The 24,071-nt window shown below is 44.0% G+C and overlaps 1 long non-coding RNA gene across 1 annotated transcript; it reads right to left on the bottom strand.

Moving 5' to 3' along the window:
• Positions 1–13,533: 13,533 nt before the first annotated feature.
• LOC109738936 (uncharacterized) lies at positions 13,534–16,025 on the bottom strand. Its single transcript, XR_012204794.1, has 6 exons — positions 15,850–16,025; positions 15,727–15,761; positions 15,099–15,203; positions 14,766–14,975; positions 13,893–14,095; positions 13,534–13,778 (listed from the first exon to the last, which is right to left on the bottom strand). It is a non-coding gene; the product is annotated as an uncharacterized lncRNA (long non-coding RNA).
• Between the last annotated feature and the right edge of the window lie 8,046 nt (positions 16,026–24,071).

Consider the following 24,071-nt stretch of genomic DNA (forward strand, 5'->3'; position numbering starts at 1 on the left):
AAGCGTTAACACAACGCAGTTGATGTAGTCGTACATCTTCACGATCCGACCGATCAAGTACCGAACGCACGGCACCTCCGAGTTCAGCACACGTTCAGCTCGATGACGTCCCTCGAACTCCGATCCAGCCAAGTGTTGAGGGAGAGTTTCGTCAGCACGACGGCGTGGTGACGATGATGATGTGCTACCGACGCAGGGCTTCGCCTAAGCTCCGCAACGATATTATCGAGGTGTAATATGGTGGAGGGGGGCACCGCACACGGCTAAATTATCGTATATTAATTGTGTGTCTAGAGGTTCCCCCTTGCCCCCGTATATAAAGGAGCAAGGGGGAGGCCGCCGGCCTAGGAGGTGTGGCGCGCCAGGAGGAGTCCTACTCCTACCGGGAGTAGGACTCCCCCCCTTTCCTTGTTGGACTAGGAGTGGAAGAGGGGAAGACGTGGAGGGGAGGAAGGAAGGGGGGCGCCGCCCCCCCTCTCCTTGTCCTATTCGGACTGGGGGGAAGGGGGGCGCGGCCCTGCCCTAGCCTCCTCTCCTCTCTTCCACCTAGGCCCACTAAGGCCCATTAAGTTACCGGGGGGTTCCGGTAACCTCCCGGTACTCCGGAAAAATCCCGATTTCACCCGGAACACTTCCGATGTCCAAACATAGGCTTCCAATATATCAATCTTTATGTCTCGACCATTTCGAGACTCCTCGTCATGTCCGTGATCATATCCGGGACTCCGAACAACCTTCGGTACATCAAAACATATAAACTCGTATTATAACTATCATCGTAACTTTAAGCGTGCGGACCCTACGGGTTCGAGAACTATGTAGACATGACCGAGACACCTCTCCGGTCAATAACCAATAGCGGAACCTGGATGCTCATATTGGTTCCCACATATTCTACGAAGATCTTTATCGGTCAGACCGCATAACAACATACGTTGTTCCCTTTGTCATCGGTATGTTACTTGCCCGAGATTCGATCGTCGGTATCTCGATACCTAGTTCAATCTCGTTACCGGCAAGTCTCTTTACTCGTTCTGTAATACATCATCCCGCAACTAACTCATTAGTCACAATGCTTGCAAGGCTTATAGTGATGTGCATTACCGAGTGGGCCCAGAGATACCTCTCCGACAATCGGAGTGACAAATCCTAATCTCGAAATACGCCAACCCAACAAGTACCTTTGGAGACACCTGTAGAGCACCTTTATAATCACCCAGTTACGTTGTGACGTTTGGTAGCACACAAAGAGTTCCTCCGGTAAACGGGAGTTGCATAATCTCATAGTCATAGGAACATGTATAAGTCATGAAGAAAGCAATAGCAACATACTAGACGATCGAGTGCTAAGCTAACGGAATGGGTCAAGTCAATCACGTCATTCTCCTAATGAGGTGATCCCGTTAATCAAAGGACAACTCATGTCTATGGCTAGGAAACATAACCATCTTTGATTAACGAGCTAGTCAAGTAGAGGCATACTAGTGACACTCTGTTTGTCTATGTATTCACACATGTATTATGTTTCCGGTTAATACAATTCTAGCATGAATAATAAACATTTATCATGATATAAGGAAATAAATAATACTTTATTATTGCCTCTAGGGCATATTTCCTTCAGTCTCCCACTTGCACTAGAGTCAATAATCTAGATTACACAGTAATGATCCTTACACCCATGGAGTCTTGGTGCTGATCATGTTTTGCTCGTGGAAGAGGCTTAGTCAACGGGTCTGCAACATTCAGATCCGTATGTATCTTGCAAATTTCTATGTCTCCCACCTGGAATAAATCCCGGATGGAATTGAAGCGTCTTTTGATGTGCTTGGTTCTCTTGTGAAATCTGGATTCCTTTGCTAAGGCAATTGCACAAGTATTATCACAAAAGATTTTCATTGGTCCCGATGCACTAGGTATGACACCTAGATCGGATATGAACTCCTTCATCCAGACTCCTTCATTTGCTACTTCCGAAGCAGCTATGTACTCCGCTTCACACGTAGACCCCGCCACGACACTTTGCTTAGAACTGCACCAACTGACAGCTCCACCGTTCAATGTAAATACGTATCTGGTTTGCGATTTAGAATCGTCCGGATCAGTGTCAAAGCTTGCATCAACGTAACCATTTACGATGAGCTCTTTGTCACCTCCATAAACGAGAAACATATCCTTAGTCCTTTTCAGGTATTTCAGGATGTTCTTGACCGCTGTCCAGTGATCCACTCCTGGATTACTTTGGTACCTCCCTGCTAAACTTATAGCAAGGCACACATCAGGTCTGGTACACAACATAGCATACATGATAGAGCCTATGGCTGAAGCATAGGGAACATCTTTCATCTTCTCTCTATCTTCTGCAGTGGTCGGGCATTGAGTCTTACTCAATCTCACACCTTGTAGTACAGGCAAGAACCCTTTCTTTGCTTGATCCATTTTGAACTTCTTCAAAACTTTGTCAAGGTATGTGCTTTGTGAAAGTCCAATTAAGCATCTTGATCTATCTCTATAGATCTTAATGCCTAATATATATGCAGCTTCACCGAGGTCTTTCATTGAAAAACTCTTATTCAAGTATCCCTTTATGCTATCCAGAAATTCTATATCATTTCCAATCAGCAATATGTCATCCACATATAATATCAGAAATGCTACTGAGCTCCCACTCACTTTCTTGTAAATACAGGCTTCTCCAAAAGTCTGTATAAAACCAAATGCTTTGATCACACTATCAAAGCGTTTATTCCAACTCCGAGAGGCTTGCACCAATCCATAAATGGATCGCTGGAGCTTGCACACTTTGTTAGCTCCCTTTGGATCGATAAAACCTTCCGGTTGCATCATATACAACTCTTCTTCCAGAAATCCATTCAGGAATGCAGTTTTTACATCCATTTGCCAAATTTCATAATCATAAAATGCGGCAATTGCTAACATGATTCGGACAGACTTAAGCATCGCTACGGGTGAGAAGGTCTCATCGTAGTCAATCCCTTGAACTTGTCAAAAACCTTTCGCAACAAGTCGAGCTTTATAGACAGTAACATTACCATCAGCGTCAGTCTTCTTCTTGAAGATCCATTTATTTTCAATGGCTTGCCGACCATTGGGCAAGTCAACCAAAGTCCATACTTTGTTCTCATACATGGATCCCATCTCGGATTTCATGGCCTCAAGCCATTTTGCGGAATCTGGGCTCACCATTGCTTCTTCATAGTTCGTAGGTTCGTCATGGTCTAGTAACATAACCTCCAGAATAGGATTACCGTACCACTCTGGTGCGGATCTTAATCTGGTTGACCTACGAGGTTCAGTAATAACTTGATCTGAAGTTTCATGATCATTATCATTAACTTCCCCACTAATTGGTGTAGGAGTCGCAGAAACTGGTTTCTGTGATGATCTACTTTCCAATAAGGGAGCAGGTACAGTTACCTCATCAAGTTCTACTTTCCTCCCACTCACTTCTTTTGAGAGAAACTCCTTCTCTAGAAAGGATCCATTCTTAGCAACGAATGTCTTGCCTTCGGATCTGTGATAGAAGGTGTACCCAACAGTCTCCTTTGGGTATCCTATGAAGACACATTTCTCCGATTTAGGTTCGAGCTTATCAGGTTGAAGTTTCTTCACATAAGCATCGCAACCCCAAACTTTAAGATACGACAACTTTGGTTTCTTGCCAAACCATAGTTCATAAGGTGTCGTCTCAACGGATTTCGATGGTGTCCTATTTACAGTGAATGCAGCCGTCTCTAAAGCATAACCCCAAAACGATAGCGGTAAATCAGTAAGAGACATCATTGATCGCACCATATCTAGTAAAGTACGATTACGACATTCGGACACACCATTACGCTGTGGTGTTCCGGGTGGCGTGAGTTGCGAAACTATTCCGCATTGTTTCAAATGTAGGCCAAACTCGTAACTCAAATATTCTCCTCCACGATCAGATCGTAGAAATTTTATTTTCTTGTTACGATGATTTTCAACTTCATTCTGAAATTCTTTGAACTTTTCAAATGTTTCAGACTTATGTTTCATTAAGTAGATATACCCATATCTGCTCAAATCATCTGTGAAGGTGAGAAAATAACGATATCCGCCACGAGCCTCAATATTCATCGGACCACATACATCTGTATGTATGATTATAAAACTGTTGCTCTCTCCATAGTTCTGGAGAACGGTGTTTTAGTCATCTTGCCCATGAGGCACGGTTCGCAAGTACCAAGTGATTCATAATCGAGTGATTCCAAAAGTCCATCAGTATGGAGTTTCTTCATGCGCTTTACACCGATATGACCTAAATGGCAGTGCCACAAATAAGTTGCACTGTCATTATCAACTCTGCATCTTTTGGCTTCGACATTATGAATATGTGTGTCACTACTATCGAGATTCATTAAGAATAGACCACTCTTCAAGGGTGCATGACCATAAAAGATATTACTCATATAAATAGAACAACCATTATTCTCTTATTTAAATGAATAACCGTCTCGCATCAAACAAGATCCAGATATAATGTTCATGCTCAATGCTGGCACCAAATAACAATTATTTAGGTCTAATACTAATCCCGAAGGTAGATGTAGAGGTAGCGTGCCGACGGCGATCACATCGACTTTGGAACCATTTCCCACGCGCATCGTCACCTCGTCCTTAGCCAATCTTCGCTTAATCCGTAGCCCCTGTTTCGAGTTGCAAATATTAGCAACAGAACCAGTATCAAATACCCAGGTGCTACTGCGAGCATTAGTAAGGTACACATCAATAACATGTATATCACATATACCTTTGTTAACCTTGCCATCCTTCTTATCCGCTAAATACTTGGGGCAGTTCCCCTTCCAGTGACCAGTCTGCTTGTAGTAGAAGCACTCAGTTTCAGGCTTAGGTCCAGACTTGGGTTTCTTCTCCTGAACAGCAACTTGCTTGCTGTTCTTCTTGAAGTTCCCCTTCTTCTTCCCTTTGCCCTTTTTCTTGAAACTAGTGGTCTTACTGACCATCAACACTTGATGCTCCTTTTTGATTTCTACCTCCGCTGCCTTTAGCATTGCGAAGAGCTTGAGAATTGTCTTATTCATCCCTTGCATATTATAGTTCATCACGAAGCTCTTGTAGCTTGGTGGCAGTGATTGGAGAATTCTATCAGTGACGCTATCATCCGGAAGATTAACTCCCAGTTGAATCAAGTGATTATTATACCCAGACATTTTGAGTATATGCTCACTGACAGAACTATTCTCTTCCATCTTGCAGCTGTAGAACTTATTGGAGACTTCATATCTCTCAATCCGGGCATTTTCTTGAAATATTAACTTCAACTCCTGGAACATCTCATATGCTCCATGATGTTCAAAACGTCGTTGAAGACCCGGTTCTAAGCCGTAAAGCATGGCACACTGAACTATCAAGTAGTCATCAGCTTTGCTCTGCCAGACGTTCATAACTTCTGGTGTTGCTCTTGCAGGAGGCCTGGCACCTAGCGGTGCTTCCAGGACGTAATTCTTCGTTGCAGCAATGAGGATAATCCTCAAGTTACGGACCCAATCCGTGTAATTGCTACCATCATCTTTCAACTTTGCTTTCTCAAGGAACGCATTAAAATTCAACGGAACAACAGCACAGGCCATTTATCTACAATTAACATAGACAAGCAAGATACTATCAGGTACTAAGTTCATGATAAATTCAAGTTCAATTAATCATATTACTTAAGAACTCCCACTTAGATAGACATCCCTCTAATCATCTAAGTGATTACGTGATCCAAATCAACTAAACCATGTCCGATCATCACGTGAGATGGAGTAGTTTCAATGGTGAACATCACAATGTTGATCATATCTACTATATGATTCACGCTCGACCTTTCGGTCTCCGTGTTCCGAGGCCATATCTGCATATGCTAGGCTCGTCAAGTTTAACCTGAGTATTCCGCGTGTGCAACTGTTTTGCACCCGTTGTATTTGAACGTAGAGCCTATCACACCCGATCATCACGTGGTGTCTCAGCACGAAGAACTTTCGCAACGGTGCATACTCAGGGAGAACACTTTTATCTTGAAATTTTAGTGAGAGATCACTTATAATGCTACCGTCAATCAAAGCAAGATAAGATGCATAAAAGATTAACATCACATGCAATCAATATAAGTGATATGATATGGCCATCATCATCTTGTGCTTGTGATCTCCATCTCCGAAGCACCGTCATGATCACCATCGTCACCGGCGCGACACCTTGATCTCCATCGTAGTATCGTTGTCGTCTCGCCAACTTATTGCTTTTACGACTATCGCTACCGCTTAGTGATGAAGTAAAACAATTACATGGCGATTGCATTGCATACAATAAAGCGACAACCATATGGCTCCTGCCAGTTGCCGATAACTCGGTTACAAAACATGATCATCTCATACAATAAAATATAGCATCATGTCTTGACCATATCACATCACAACATGCCCTGCAAAAACAAGTTAGACGTCCTCTACTTTGTTGTTGCAAGTTTTACGTGGCTGCTACGGGCTTAGCAAGAACCGTTCTTACCTACGCATCAAAACCACAACGATAGTTTGTCAAGTTGGTGCTGTTTTAACCTTCGCAAGGACCGGGCATAGCCACACTCGGTTCAACTAAAGTGAGAGAGACAGACACCCGCCAGTCACCTTTAAGCAACGAGTGCTCGCAACGGTGAAACCAGTCTCGCGTAAGCGTACGCGTAATGTCGGTCCGGGCCGCTTCATCTCACAATACCGCCGAACCAAAGTATGACATGCTGGTAAGCAGTATGACTTATATCGCCCACAACTCACTTGTGTTCTACTCGTGCATAGCATCAACGCATAAAACCAGGCTCTGATACCACTGTTGGGGAATGTAGTAATTTCAAAAAAATTCCTACACACACGCAAGATCATGGTGATGCATAGCAACGAGAGGGGAGAGTGTTGTCCGTACCCTCGTAGACCGAAAGCGGAAGCGTTAACACAACGCGGTTGATGTAGTCGTACGTCTTCACGATCCGACCGATCAAGTACCGAACGCACGGCACCTCCGAGTTCAGCACACGTTCAGCTCGATGACGTCCCTCGAACTCCGATCCAACCGAGTGTTGAGGGAGAGTTTCGTCAGCACGACGGCGTGGTGACGATGATGATGTTCTACCGACGCAGGGCTTCGCCTAAGCTCCGCAACGATATTATCGAGGTGTAATATGGTGGAGGGGGGCACCGCACACGGCTAAAATATCGTATATCAATTGTGTGTCTAGAGGTGCCCCCTGCCCACGTATATAAAGGAGCAAGGGGGAGGCCGCCCGCCTAGGAGGTGTGGCGCGCCAGGAGGAGTCCTACTCCTACCGGGAGTAGGACTCCCCCCTTTCCTTGTTGGACTAGGAGTGGAAGAGGGGAAGAGGTGGAGGGGAGGAAGGAAGGGGGGCGCCGCCCCCCTCTCCTTGTCCTATTCAGACTGGGGGGAAGGGGGGCGCGGCCCTGCCCTAGCCTCCTCTCCTCTCTTCCATCTAGGCCCACTAAGGCCCATTAAGTTACCAGGGGGTTCCGGTAACCTCCCGGTACTCCGGAAAAATCCCGATTTCACCCGGAACACTTCCGATGTCCAAACATAGGCTTCCAATATATCAATCTTTATGTCTCGACCATTTCGAGACTCCTCGTCATGTCCGTGATCATATCCGGGACTCCGAACAACCTTCGGTACATCAAAACATATAAACTCGTATTATAACTGTCATCGTAACTTTAAGCGTGCGGACCCTACGGGTTCGAGAACTATGTAGACATGACCGAGACACCTCTCCGGTCAATAACCAATAGCGGAACCTGGATGCTCATATTGGTTCCCACATATTCTACGAAGATCTTTATCGGTCAGACCGCATAACAACATACGTTGTTCCCTTTGTCATCGGTATGTTACTTGCCCGAGATTCGATCGTCGGTATCTCGATACCTAGTTCAATCTCGTTACCGGCAAGTCTCTTTACTCGTTCCGTAATACATCATCCCGCAACTAACTCATTAGTCACAATGCTTGCAAGGCTTATGGTGATGTGCATTACCGAGTGGGCCTAGAGATACCTCTCCGACAATCGGAGTGACAAATCCTAATCTCGAAATACGCCAACCCAACAAGTACCTTTGGAGACACTTGTAGAGCACCTTTATAATCACCCAGTTACGTTGTGACGTTTGGTAGCACACAAAGTGTTCCTTCGGTAAACGGGAGTTGCATAATCTCATAGTCATAGCAACATGTATAAGTCATGAAGAAAGCAATAGCAACATACTAAACGATCGAGTGCTAAGCTAACGGAATGGGTCAAGTCAATCACGTCATTCTCCTAATGAGGTGATCCCGTTAATCAAATGACAACTCATGTCTATGGCTAGGAAACATAACCATCTTTGATTAACGAGCTAGTCAAGTAGAGGCATACTAGTGACACTCTGTTTGTCTATGTATTCACACATGTATTATGTTTCCGGTTAATACAACTCTAGCATGAATAATAAACATTTATCATGATATAAGGAAATAAATAATACTTTATTATTGCCTCTAGGGCATATTTCCTTCAAGGGGAGGACTGACAGGCAGGGCATGAAGCAGTTCAGAGGCCGGTGCTTTGAAGTGAGTATTTTCTGTCATCCAGTCCAACACCCAAGAGCTCACATCGGCAGCATCGCCTGTGATGTGCAGCGTTGCATAGAACTAAAGAATTAGCTCTTCGTTCCAATCAACAATATCAGTGCTGAAGTTGAGCAGTCCAACATCATGAAGAACACTGAGGACTGGCGTGAAGCAAGGCAGTGATTCCATGTCCACGTGAGGAATATGCTCATGGTCGAAGACTTTGTCTTTGTTGAAAAGCAGTGAAGAATAGAAGTTGGCTTGGCTGGCAGTCCAGAAACGCTTCCTTCTAAGACGAGCAGAGTCATATGGGTTGTAGTCCGTGAAGAATACGTGCTCGTGGAAGAAGTCATCAGCCTTGAAGTTTTGCTTCTTTGAGAAGGGATCCTTTGGCTTGGGCTGAGGAGTGTCAGTCAATTGCATCATAACCTCAGGAATCGAAATCTCAGGATCCACAGGCTGAGGAATTTCTGTTTCTTCTTCAGTGGCAGCCTGGGTCTTCAATTCTTCAGCAGCAATTTCATCAGCACTAGTTGCTGGAATCTCGTCATGAATAGACGGAGTGGGGTGAGGTTCTTCAGAGCCCATTTGAACTTCAGTATGCACAGGGGACTGAGGAATTTGTTGCAACGGAGTGAACAAAGGAGAATTGGGGTGCTGACTTTCCCAAAAGTCATCATTCATCATAGGTGTTGTGCTCCCAATGTCCACATCCTCATCTTCTTCACTCATTTCTACAACGCCGGCTCTTCAGCTATGAACTGAGGCATGGGCGATGAGACAACTGGGGTTGAAGGGATTGTATCCACTTCAATTTCTTCATCAACTGCTCTGAAGTAGCAGCAGAAGGAATATCTTCATCAGATCCGCTTGGGATCGCATAGTCTTCACCAAAGGGAACGAGTTCCTTTGATGGCATGCTTGAGACTGGAACAACATCAATAGGATTCTCAAAAGAGCTTGTCAATTTCTTTATCTTCTTCAGAGCTGAAGATTCTGATGAAGTTGATGCTTTCCTTTTCTCCACAGATGCACGCTCCGCAGCCTTGGTCTTCTTCGCATCTGATGCAGAAGGAAGAATTGGACTTGGTGTAGGTGCAGGAGGAGCAGAGGAAATTGGCTCATTTTCTTCAGGCACAACTGATGCAGTTGCCCTGGCATGATCAGTTTCTTCAGGCACAGCGGTTGAAGCTTCAGCTGTCCTGACAGTTTCTTCAGGCGCAACACTAGTGGTTGCCCTGGCAGAGTCATCAGAGGCTGGAATGCAGTCATCAGCCCTGGTGCTAGCAGTTTCATCAGCAGCCTTGGTCTTCTTCAATGGTGCTGGCATGTTCTTCAGTTGGCTGACCAGATGTCTCAGCCTGAGGAATTTCTTTTTGCGTTGGGGCTGCAACATTGGTAGTGAATTTCTCAGTTAACTTCAAAAACCTGACTTTGGCTCCAAGCCAGTCAGCATAGTAGCGATCAAATTCATCACTCAGACTCTTGATCTCTGATTGCAGAGCTACAAGTTCTTCAAGTGAAAGTTTCAAAACGTTTTGCTTCAGAAAGCGCTCTTTCTTGTATTGCGCTTTCTTCACCTTCCTCCCCAGTTCAAATTTCCATTTCTCCTCATCAATGAAGGCAGTCAACACATGACTTTGACCTGGAGTGAGATTCATCTCAGGTAGAGGTGTCTTGGGGTCCTTGTGCCACAAGTCGATGAAGTCGAGGATCAGCTTTGGATCCAGCATCAATGGCACATTGTTGCCTTTGGCTCTAGCGGCCCTTTGCTCTCTGTCTCTGATGATTTCAGCGAGTTCTTCATCATCAGCTTCGTCGTCATCAGACGGTACTTGGAAGGCGACCTGCTTCTTGTGAGGACTTGATCGAGAACCTCGTCCAACAGTGACCTTAGTCTTCAACAGAGTGGGGCTAGTTAAAGCATGCGGAGGAGCAGAAGAACTTACAGAGGCTCCTGAGGCAATTGAGATGCTTGTTGTCCTTTGGCACGAGGCGTGATGCGCAGGTGCTGAGGATTTGGAAGGAGGAGCTGAGGACTTTGGAGGAGCTGGTGCAGCTTGAGGAATTTGCCGTGAGGGCTTTGCTAAGGAGCTAGGCAGTGAGGGCATTGAAGATGAGCTTGGCTGTGAGGACTTTGATGCAGAAGCCATGGGCTTGTGTGCGGGCTTCTTTGGCATGGCCTTCTTAGGCTTGCTAACAGAGGCCTCAACAGCAGCAGCAGAATCTTCATTGAACTTCTTCACTGCTTCTTCTGCCACTTTGGCCAGCTTGGCTTGACGCTTAGCCCATTCCTTTGGAAATTCTTCACCTCTTCTGATGCTAGAGGGATCAGCCACTTCGCCAGGTGCCAATGGAGGTCTTGGGCATGGAGGGTGTACAGGGAATTTTTTCATGTACATGGGTGTAACATAGCGATATTCCCTCCATTCTCTGGCCCATCTCCTCTCTATTCTTTGGATGCGCACTTTGCGCTCATTCTTGGTCTCCGTGCCATGTTTGGCCTCATCAATAGTGCAATATTCATCATAGATAGCCTCAAGGATTTCAAACGCTGTGTTGACTTCCAATTTCTTTCCTCCCTTTTGAGGTTTCTTGTCATCAGCCATTTTCTTCAGCTAAGGAATTTGAACAATAGAATTCTCTAAAGAGGTGTGCAACTTTTCTTCGAGGAACACTGCAAATGAGTTAAGTTGATGAGAACCTAGAGATTCAGCAGCGGACATGTGTACCTGTGAACAGAATATAGTTGCGAAGAATTTAGAGAGGTCATATGCGTTCTCAAAAGTTTTTGCAAATAGAACAAGTTTGAGGAATATGACCAGATGAGTCTTGAGGAATTTCACTAAGCGTTCTTTGACTTAGATTCCAGAGTTGTATAGATTGTAAATCCACACAATTGAGGAATCTTGAAGAAAAATGTTGCTTAGGGAAACAGATCAAGAGCAGATGTTGTGTGAGGTGTTTAGTGTGTGATGATTTGAAGAATAAACACCTTTTGAAGATTTTGAAGAGAACATCAGAATCAAAAAGGGCAGTAAAAGGGACTTTTATTTACCCTTGACGAAGAACACGATGAACTGTGAGGTGTAGATTTAGAAGTTCGTCAGTTCAGATCTTCCACGCCCTAACTTGGCAGAGGAAGACAGCTACGGCGGCGGCTGAGTGAAGAAATCCGCAGCCGGCGCAAGTACGACGGCGACAAGGTCGAGGCAGTGATGCTCTTCCTCACCGGCGACGATGGAAGTAGCGGCGGCGCTAGTTTTGAGAGCTCGAGCGAGGGAGCGAGGTCGAGCGGAGTAAAAATGAAGTGAGGAAGGGAGGGGGGTATTTATAGCCAAAGTGAAAAACTGCTCGCCCGAGGAAATTGGACGAACGTGCCCCTGACCCTTCTCATTCGTGTGACATGTGTCACCCACGTACTGAGAGGTGGAGATCGTGCGCGATCGTGGGTGAATAGGATAATATATCGTGGAATGTGGAACAGTTTGAGCAGCAAAAAGCCGAAAATTTATATAAGATAATTTTAAAGTTTCGTTCGCAAATTCTTCAGCTGAACAAGGACACAATGAAGATTTTGAACGAGTTTCAAATAAAACGCACATGAAGAATTTGTGAATAGACTAGGTTGAGTTTAGCATAGAGGGGGAAGGGTCCGACCACATTCACTTAGCAGAAAAAGAAACTTGAAGAAATAGCAATAAGTGAATGCTGTAGAGGACATAAACTCATCTGGGCTATTCTGTTACCCTACATGAACTGATGAATTCAAGCGGCTGAACTGATGAAATTCGAGCGCTTGAACTGATGCTTTCTGTTTCTGTTAAAAATCATCTTCTTTAGTTCTATTTTTTTTGCAATTTTTTTATCGAAACGGGGCGTGTAATATATCGTTGGAAAGCTCTTGACATCTACATTACAATTTTATAATTCATTTTTGCAAAAAAAATTATGTTTTAAGAGCAGTTTTGAATAAACCGTTTTTTTCAAAACCGAAAACGTGAATCGTATTTTGGACTCAATTTTCAAACAGTTTGTCGGAATTGAGCAAATAAGATGGCGTAGGAAAGCTTGTGAAAATCCGCATGTTCCATATATCTAATGTTTTTTCAAATTCTGTATGATTTAAAAGTAATTTGAAAAACGGTGAAATTCTGGGCGAAACGTATTTTCGCACTTTTTTGCAAACGGTTTGTCGGATCGACTCAAATGATACAGCGTTGGAAAGCTATGGAAAATGCACAACTTTTTCATATAGAAATGTTTTTCTAATTCCCCATGTTTTAAATTCAAATTTGAATACGGTGAAAATTGATTTTGAACGCAATTTTTTTAAGTTTGTCGAAATGGGGCAAATAATATACCGTTGGAAAGATATCAAAAATGCGAAACTTAGCCATGTTGAACATTTTCTCAAATTCGCAACCATTGAAGAGTAATTTGGAATACGATGAGACCTTTCATGTTGTTTTCTCGTCTGAAAAACAGAGTAGTCGTACTGATCTCTATGCGGGTTTGAACTGACGTTGTCGTACATGATTTTACAGTCACAAAATGCTAAAAAAAATCATTGAACTTGTTTTTTTTATTCTTTGAATTTTTGTGTTGTGTACTTTTCTGGTTGTAATGCATGAACTTAAAGGTGGTTTCTTATTTTTGTAATTAAACATTGAGCATATTTAAAACTTATTTGGGACGTCATGTTGAACTTATTACCTTTTTTAATCATGAATCTCTTGTGTTTCCTTTTTTAAGTTGCTTTTTTCTTTCAATTATACTGCTATAACATTTTCTTTCTCAAACTTACTGTCTCTCGAGTAAGGACCGGTGCTATCTTTTTATTTGAACTGGTATCAAATTTCTCAACAGACATATTGAACTTTTTCCGCGCTTCATTATGCATTGCTGATATAATACCTGTTGAACTGCTACACCAGAGCTAAAAAATCTATCCAAGTTAACTATTATTTTACATTGAACTTTCATCAATCAACATACAACATTTTCTTTCCTGTTCATACACGTAGTGCAGACATTACATACACATACATAGCTCCACGGTCATAGACAATTTTCTCCTGTAGCTTCTCCTGGCTTCCTTTAACACAAGCAATCAACTGGAGAGAAAAGCACATATGATTTTAGATACAAAAATCACCTCCATGTCTACCAGCTGGACTGATTTTTAGATACAAAAAAGCATCCTTAGGGGCATTTGTACGAGCACCTACCATGCAAACACACAAGAACTCTAGATTGAGCATGGGGAGGCGATGGTCTCGTTGTCCGGGGTGCCCAGGCGGCGTCGGGTGTGGGGGAAATGGCAGCCTTGCCGGTCGAAGGGTTGCAGCTGTGGGCGGCGAATCTGGTAGCGTGTGGCATGTGCGGCCGTCATTGCCATAGGTAGAGGTCTTCTTCCCTGTGGGCGGCGAATCTGGTAGCGTGTGGCATGTGCGGCCGTCATTGCAAAGTACATGTTATGCAGTTTGGACACCAATTGAAATAGAAAGGAACTTGACCAATCTCAGCCATCTAAACCTTTCATTGTTGTACACAATCATAAGGGTAAAATCATACATGAGCAATTAGCACATTGCATTCAAGGGTAATTTTCATCTACGGGAAAACTGGAACTTGCATATACACACAAAAGACTGTCAAATTCCATGAACTCAGGAAACTGGAAAAAAATGAGAATTGAACTGAATGAACTTTAGAAATTGTACTGAACTGAAAAAAGAAACTGGATATCATAAGTACATTGAGAAAATAAATTTACAAAGTTTTCTATACCCATCTGAACCTACAAAGTTTTTCTATAGCCATCTTGAACTTACAAAGTTTCTCTCGATGAACTTTCATGTGGTTTGTTTACAAGGAACTTTCATAAGGGAACTTCTCGCGCAATTGCACATGTACTGGTTATATTTTCTCCGAAGCCAGAATGGTTTTCATATGTTTCGTACACTATGGTGATGAATATAAATAGCGTGTGAGCACCAAGATAGCTTCAACATGGGATCCCTTTCCCCAAGAGGAAGCAATAGGATTAGTGCTTAGAAAATAAGCAAGTGCAAGTACGAGGAGAGTAGCAAGAGTTGTACTTTTGGTGTAAGCATGCATGAGCAGGGCTTGCGCAGAGGCCGCGTGAGGAACTGGTTGAGGACGACCACACTCGTGTTCGTGCTCCTGCCGTTGTGGCAAAAGGGGCAACGACCTGTGTTGGTTGCAGGAGCTGGACTAGGCACCCCCCGAATCCTGCACTATGTATTTTTCATGAACTGATGATTGTTCACGTACTGAACTGAGAGCACCTAGTTTGTGTTTCAGAAATTAAAATAGATGTCATGAGCACCTCGTTTCAGAAAAGGTTTGTCCTATAATTCAACAGTAGAGAATATAGATAAGCAAACACCTATTTTTTATGGACAATATACCATTTTTTGACGGCGTTCACGTGACCAGCAGCGCCGGGAGGTGACCTTGTGTCTCCTGCTGCTGCAGGTCACGAGGAACAGGTGCTGGATCCACGGGGAAAAAACCTGTGCAAAACATTTTCAAAACCATCTAAGTGCCACAAACCAAAACAACAAAGTTAGCTCTGAATATCCCATCTTCTACCTGTGAACCACCATGAGATACATAACCAGGAGAAATCAAAACCTGTGTTGTCAGTAGGTTCAACCAGCAGCAATCAAAACCCCCATTCTGGACACAAATCCCCTCAAGACCGTAATGAACTACATGATAACAATTGAAGACTGGAACATGGATTATGGTCTTACCAATCTCATAGCCTAAATTCAACATTTAACCAATGAAATGAACACCCGAATGGGTAGCCTCACAACTTGACAAATGCCAAATTTGAGAAAAAATGGTCAGGCATACATCTCCAAGTGATGGAACGAACAATAGAGTGACCAAAATTAACATAGGGTATCTTTCTTCACTGCTGTTTTGTTCCAGTGTGCTACCTCTTTTGTTTACAGTTACTACAAAATACATTAGCAGGGGCAGAGAATGATCGTTTTTTTTTTCGGGATGGGCAGAGAATGATCGTACCTGCAAGATGAAGCGAAAATGCACACTACGATGAACTGAAGAAGCACCAGATGTTGAAGTGAATATACTGAAGAGAACGAGCATGAACGTCCAGGGGAGGTTGGGAAAAGCTGAGACGGGCACCTCTCGAGCTGAGACGTCGAACGGCTTGCCGCTGGGTCATTGAACGACCCAGGGTGGCGGATGTGAACGGACGGGGTGGTGCAGCCACAGAAACGACGGCGGTGTGGCAGCGGAAGCCAGCGTAGGTTGGGGAGGGCCAGCGGCCGAAGCTGGGTTAGAAAAGGGGGCAGGCGAGGGAGGTGGAGGGGTGAGGCCGCCTTCCATGCGGGCGGTGATGGCGTGTGGTCGTGCCGGCGTGTGAGGGGTGGGAGGTGGGTTGGCCGGCGCAAGGCCGTGGGGGCGGCCAGCGAGAGATGGGGCGGGGAAAGCCGGCGAGCTGGGGCGGGGGCGGACCAAGGCCGTGGAAGGGGTGGTGGCTGCGGGCATGCCAACGCCGGAGGCCGGGGCGACCCGCGGTGGCCAGGGGTGCCGGATCCGCGTTGGCGGCGCAGAGGGAAGGTGGTGGCCGCATCGAAGCGCTGGGGGAGTTGGTGGGTGCGGCGGCGCGCCGGGGGTAGGGGGAGGCCGGGGCAGCGCGCTATGGGAAGGGGGAGGCAACGGCGGCGCGCTGGAGGAGGGGAAGGCCGCGGCGGCGCGCAGGGAGAGGGAAAGGCCGCGGCGGCGCGCTGGGGGTGGGGGAGGACGCGGCGGCGGGGCGGTTCCCGGATCAGGTCGGGGAGACGGGGTCGGGGCTTTTTTAGTCCGTAGATTCGTCGGATCGCTCAGTAACAGAATAGCTCTGTGCCAATGAAGAACAACAACGGAAAGAGCGAAGACAATGCAAAGTTGAAGAAATTGAACAACTGAGGAATTTTAAAAATAAGGAAAAACTTAAATTGAAGATTTTCAACTTTTGATGATGGCGTGACCCACCGTATAAGAATGATGATTTCAGACACTGCGTATAATTATCGTAGGGTTCTAAGAATCAAATTCTTCGTTAATTTCTTCACACTTAGAGTGTTAGTTTTTATTGATTGAAGAAAACGTTTCTTCGTCTGTTGCATATCTAAGTCATCAATTTTGCATAAGTGTTAGGATGTGTGTCCTTTTCAAAGGACATTCGAAGATTCTAGGATATTTAGCTCACACCGCAACTTGCTAAATCTCCTTTCATCCAAGGGCTTTGTGAAGATATATCACCTAGCTGTTCTTCAGTCTTCACATGCTCAATAGAGATGTCGCCCTTCAACACATGATCATGAAGAAAATGATGACGAATCTGAATGTGCTTTGTCTTCGAGTGCTGAACTAGGTTATGGGCAATCTTGATGGCACTCTTATTGTCCCAGTAGAGAGGCACATTCTTCATGTTGACGCCGTAGTCCTTGAGGGTTTGCTTCATCCATAGCAATTGAGCACAACAAGAACCAGCAGCAATGTACTCAGCTTTAGCAGTAGACAGTGATACACAGTTTTGTTTCTTCGAGGACCAACAGACCAAGGATCGTCTGAGGAAATGACATGTGCCTGATGTTGACTTGCGGTCCACACGATCACCAGCATAGTCAGAATCTGAATATCATAAGATCAAAAGCCGAGCCATTGGGATACCATAATCCAAGTGTTGGTATGTGAGCTAGATATCGAAGAATATGTTTCACAGCCTTATGGTGTGATTCCTTCGGTGTAGCTTGAAATCGGGCACACATGCAAACACTAAGCATAATATCTGGCCTAGATCCACATAAGTATAATAAAGAACCAATCATGGAGCGGTATACCTTTTGATCAAAGTCAATACCATTTTCATCAGTGCATAGATGGCCATTTGTGGGCATAGGGATTTTGACGCCTTTGCAATCTTGCATGCCGAATTTCTTCAATAAATCCTTGAGGTATTTCTCCCGAGATATGAATATGCCATTGCGCTGTTGACGAATTTGAGGACCTAAGAAGAATTCAATTCTCCGATCATAGACATTTCATATTCCTCCCTCATCATATAACCAAATTCGTCAGTGTAACGTTGGTCAGTGCAACCAAAAATGATATCATCAACATATATTTGGCATACAAACAATTCACCATCATAAGATTTAGTGAAAATAGTTGGGTCAAGTGAACCGGATTTGAAACCTTTCTTCATGAGGAATTCCTTCAAAGTATCATACCATGCCCGAGGGGCCTGCATGAGGACATACAGGGCCTTATTGAGTCTGAAGATTTTATGAGGATGCTTTGGATCTTCAAAACCTGGGGGTTGAGCAACATATACTTCTTCCTCAAGCTTACCATTGAGGAATGCACTTTTCACATCCATTTGATATAAGATGATATTATAATGGTTAGCATAAGCAAGTAATATGCGAATAGCCTCAAGTCTAGCAGCACGTGCAAGAGTTTCATCGAAATCAATTCCTTCAACCTGTGTGTAGCCTTGAGCTACAAGTCGTGCCTTATTCCTCACCTAAAGGCCATTTTCATCTATCTTGTTGCGGTAGATCCACATTGTGCCAATAATACTGTGCTTGCGAGGATCTGGACGTTTGACCAGTTCCCAGACGTTGTTGAGCTCGAATTGATGTAATTCCTCTTGCATAGCTTGAATCCACTCAGTCTCCAGAAATGCTTTATCTACCTTAGTGGGCTCTGTGATAGAAATGAAAGCAAAGTGCCCACAAAAGTTAGACAAATGTGAAGCTCTTGAGCATGTGAGAGGACCTGGTTGTTGATGTCGCTGATGATTTCCTCAATCCGCACTTCATTTGCAACTCGAGGATGAGCGGGTTGTCGTCAAGGAATTGGATCAACATTTTCTTCAGCACCATTTTCCTCAGGTGCACCAGCATGATGTTCTTCACGTTCTGAAATGACTTCTTCAGCAGATTCTTCGGTGGGAATGATATCCTCAGTAGCCTTGAACTTGATGGATTCCTCAGGTGACTGTTCATCTAGCACAGGAGGTAGGTGCTCTCTATGCGAGCCATTAGTTTCATTGAACCGCACATCTACAGTTTCAACAACCTTGTGGTGAACGTTGTTGAAGACTCTGTAGGTGTGCGAGTCCTTCTCGTAACCAAGCATAAAACCCTCATGTGCTTTCGGTGCAAATTTAGAATTGTGATGAGGATCTCTAATCCAACATTTAGCACCGAAGACTTTGAAAAAACTCACATTGGGTTTCTTGTCAGTGAGGAGTTCATATGCAGTCTTCTTGAAGAATTTGTGAAGATACACCCTGTTGATGATGTGGCACGCAGTATCAATTGTCTCAATCCAGAAGTGATGAGGTGTCTTGTATTCATCAAGCATAGTGCCGAGCCATCTCAACAAGAGTCCTGTTCTTGTGCTCCACGACACCATTCTGCTGAGGAGTATAAGGAGCAGATAACTCATAAGTAATACCAAGTTCATCAAGATAGTCATCAAGACCAGTATTCTTGAACTCAGTTCCATTGTCACTTCTGATGTGCTTGATCTTCACACCAAAGTTGGTTGAAGCCCTCGAGGAAAATCGTTTGAAGACTTCCTGCACTTCACGTTTGTAAGTAACAATATGCACCCATGTGTAATGGGAGTAATCATCAACAGTAACAAAGCCATATTGAGATGCCTCATTACTGAATGCAGAGTAATGATTAGGACCAAAGATATCCATGTGAAGAAATTCAAATGGTCGAGTGGTAGTCATGATAGTCTTTGCTGGATTCTTGGCCTTGGTCATCTTTCCAGCTTCACATGCTCCGCACAAGTGATCCTTGAGGAATTTGACATTCTCAATGCCAATGACATGCTTCTTCTTCATGAGCGTGTGCAAGTTCCTCATGCCAGCATGACCTAGTCGTCGATGCCATAGCCAACCTTCTGAAGCTTTTGCAAGTAAACATATAGCTGGTTGTGGTCCTATAGAGAAATCAACAATATACAGATCTCCTCTCCTAAAGCCTTCGCAGACTTTGGAATTGTCAGCTTCCATGATCACAACACAATGATACTTGCCAAAGATAACAACCATATCAAGATCACAAAGCATTGAGACTTACATGAGGTTGTATCCTAGGGACTCGACAAGCATGACTTTGTCCATGTGTCGATCCTTTGAGATCGCAACCTTACCTAGACCCAATACCTTGCTTTTGCCTTTGTCAGCGAAGATGATATGCTTCAGATGCGATGGAGATAAGGGAACATCCATCAATAGATTCTTGCCACCAGTCATGTGATTCGTACATCCACTATCGAGGACCCACTCAGTGGCTTTGGGTAGATCATCCTGCAGATGAATTAGTGCAACTTACGAACTCATATACTTCATCAGTGAAGAATATGACATCAATTTCATCAGATCAATTTCATAAAGCAATAGAACAGATAAAGCAGTATGACGACATGAGAAATGAGGATTCATTTCTTCATGATTAGCCTGCGTCCTTTCAGGCAATTTTCAGGTCTCTAGCAAATTCTTCAGACGTTTAAGCACGCCTGGAGACCTGACCCTGCATAAGAGATTAGTTCTTTTTCTTCACCACCCACATCTGAAGGGGTGGCAAAGAGTTCATCATTCTGCGAGTTCCATAAGAGAAAGGTGGCGTAGAAGCCGTCCCACTTCGTTTCACATAAGAGGAGTTAAATTAAGCATATGAGTAAGCAGAGAAATTCTTCGAGGACTTATGAACATAATGGTTAGAAGAATAATGCTCATATTCATAGCCCTTAAAACTTCCCTGCGAAACAGAAGTGTTAGCATGATGATGTTCATATGAGGACTTTGATCCTTTTGAGGAATTTGATCCATGTGAGGAATTTGGTCCGTATGAGGACTTGGATCCATATGAAGAATTTGGTCCATACAAAGAATTTGATCTGGGGTTCCTATTCTTCACAGGTGGTGTCATGATGACATTCACCTGAATATTTTCAAGGCACCTTTTGGGAACCCAGATTTTCTTCATAGGGGAACCGTTCCTGTAGTTACTGCCAACATATCTAGCAAATACTTCACCATTCTGATTTTTGAAGAGTTTATAGTTGGAGTCAAATGATTCATCAGAAGAATGAGGAGATTCACACGTAAAGCTAGATAAAGTAGATGGATCTACTGGAGGTCCATTTGCAGCAACCCATGAGGTTTTGGGATGCTGCTCAGGCTTCCAGTATGTCCCATCAGCATTGAGTTTCCTCTCAAAGGCAATACCCTCTTTCCTAGGGTTCCCCTTGAAGATCTGCTTTTTAAGCACATCACAAAGAGCCTGATGCCCTTTGAGGCTTTTGTACATGCCTGTCATATACAATTCTTTCAGCCCTGCATCATTAGTGATACTAGCAATGTCCTCAGATGAGGAATTAGTGATAGCAGAGACAGGTGAAGAATTTGTAGCAGGAGAAGCATTTGAACATTCAGGTGAAGAATTAGCAGATTCACGTTCAATGCACTTCAAACATGGAGGAATAAATTCTTCCTGAGCAGCGCTGATTTGTTGAGCAAGTAATGAATCACGCTCCTTCTGAAGATCTTCATAACTCCCCCTTAGCTTTCCAAGATCTTGCTTTCTTTGAAGAAATTCATAAGAAAGCTTCTCATGATCAGATAAGCGAGTGTTATGATGACTTTCAATGTTGTCAAACTTAGACTGAAGTCTCTGAAGATTTTCAGTCAAGGTTTTAGTGCGATCCACTTCTTCACCCAACATGTCATCACTTTTATCTAGCATATTTTGAACCTTTTCAAAAGCCTTTTGTTGTTTCACAGCAATCTTAGCAAGTTTAGAGTAACTAGGCTTGCGGTTTTCATCAGATTCATCCTCACTTGATTCAGAGGAGGGATATTTAAGTACCTTGGCACCCTTTGCCATGAAGCAATAGGTGGGAGCGTAGTCATCATCGTCGCCATCAGCCTTGTTGTAGAATCCATTTTCTTCAGTGTTGAAGATGGACTTGCTGACGAACGCAGTAGCGAGGGCTAGACTCGCCACACCAGATTCTGACTCCTCAGATGCCTCCTCTTCCTCATGTTCCTCATATTCAGCTTCAGAGTCCATTTCCTTGCCAATGAATGCCCGAGCCTTCTCAGAGCTGCTCTTCTTGTGAGATGAAGACTTCGAGGATTTTGATGATGAAGACTTTGAAGATTTCTTCTTCTTCTTTGAGTCATCAGAACTATAATCCTTGTATTTCTTCTTCTTTGATTCCTTTTCCCACTGAGCACAATCTTGAATGTAGTGACCAGGTTTCTTGCATTTGTGGCATAGCCTCTTCTTGTAGTCACGGGATGAGGAATCATCGCTCCTTGAGGATTTTCCAAAACGACCACGCCTTGAGAACTTTTGAATTTTCTTCACGAGCAATGCTAGCTCCTGGCTCAGTTCTTCAGGATCACCAAGGCTGCTACCAGAATCTTCACCTTCAGATTCAGAGACTGCCTTGGCCTTCAGGGCGCGTGATCTGCCATAGCTCGAACCATAGAGATCTCTCTTCTCAGCAAGCTGGAACTCATGAGTGTTTAGCCTCTCGAGGATATCAGTGGGATCAAGTGACTTGTAATCTCCACATTCTTGTATCATCAGTGCCAGAGTGTCGAATGAGGAATCAAGCGATCTCAGCAATTTCGTCACCACCTCATGGTCGGTGATGTCAGTGGCACCAAGTGCTTGAAGCTCATTTGAGATGTCAGTGAGGCGATCGAAGGTTTGCTGAACATTTTCATTGTCGAGTATTTTGAAATGGTTGAAGAGATTGCGAAGAACGTCAACTTGAGAGTCACGCTGTGTTGAGACTCCTTCATTAACTTTGGACAGCTTATCCCAGATAAGCTTAGCTATCTCCAAAGCACTCACTCTGCCATACTGCCCTTTGCTCAGATGGCCACATATGATGTTCTTCGCTTGCGAGTCGAGTTGCTTGAATCTCTTCACGTCAGCAGCGTTGATGGTAGGAGTGACAGAGGGAACACCATTTTCCACAACATACCAGAGATCGTTATCAATTGCCTCAAGATGCATTCGCATCTTATTATTCCAGTAGGGGTAATCTGTCCCATCGAAGGTAGGACACCCAGCAGAGACCTTGATCATACCTGCGGTTGACATAACTTAAACTCCAGGCGGTTAAACCAAAATCACACAGAACAAGGGAGTACCTTGCTTTGATACCAATTGAAAGTGCGTTAAGTCGACTAGAGGGGGGTGAATAGGCGATTTTTATGAAATCTTCACTGAGGAATTTCAGGGTGAGGAAATTCCTAAGCGAAGAGCTACTTGCAGCGGAATAAGTACTCAGATGCATACATGACATAACATAAATATGGACATCATGATGAATTGAAAATAGACACAGAGTACAGGAAGCATAAGCACAGGATAAAACTGGATGAAGACAAACAGACTGAAGAAATTGAACTGAGGAAATTGAGAATGTTTTCAGTCAAAGTCTTCAAACATATATGAACAAGCACCCAACACATTTATGACAAAATGAAAGAGTTGTGGAAATAAAACCAGTAGGCTTGGTGAAGACAATGATTTGGTAGACCAGTTCCAACTGCTGTGACAGTTGTACGTCTGGTTGGAGCGGCTAGGTATTTGAAACTGAGGACACACGGTCTTGTAAGTGCATCTAGTGCCCCTTAGTGATTTTGATGTATTGAAGACTTATAGGTTAAGGGACTAATGTTTTTATGAGTGTACACAGGTCTATAAGTCTATGAGGAGTTTGATATTTACAGTGAAAGTCGACCCCTAAAAATGAAGTTCTTCGACTAATGACTTTGGATTTCTGAAGACTTTGAAAGTGAAGAAATTGGTGTGACCTTGAAGACTTGTTTTTCATTCGAGGAACATGAAGCATGAAGACTTTTGTTTTCGTAGTTTCATTTTCTCTTTCTTGAGTAATAGGAAACACCGTACTGTTAAAGGGGGTCGAGGAAATAGTAAGGAAAAATTTCCATGTGATGCTCAACTCTCCTACACCTACCAATCCCTTCGAGTGAAGCCATTGGAAATCTCATGTAGTTCAGTCAATTTCTTCAGTGACAGAGACGAAGTTCTTCTGGTCACTGAGGAATTTGTTCTGACTGAGGAGTTAGGAATTCGCCAGTGCGGATTGCCTACACAGTGAGGAACATGATAGCCCTGAGGAACTTCAGCTTCAAATATCCGACCGTTGATGTGCTACGTGCCAGCTGTCCCAAAATATCTACCCACCTAACGGTCATATCATTGAAGGGCATTTATGTCTTATCATGTCGGGCTGCTCCCTAGGCTATAAATAGCCGCCCCTACAACCACTAGCTGGTTGGCTGCTCC

Source organism: Aegilops tauschii, chromosome 3 (genome assembly GCF_002575655.3).
Source record: "Aegilops tauschii subsp. strangulata cultivar AL8/78 chromosome 3, Aet v6.0, whole genome shotgun sequence".
Lineage (NCBI taxonomy): Eukaryota > Viridiplantae > Streptophyta > Magnoliopsida > Poales > Poaceae > Aegilops > Aegilops tauschii.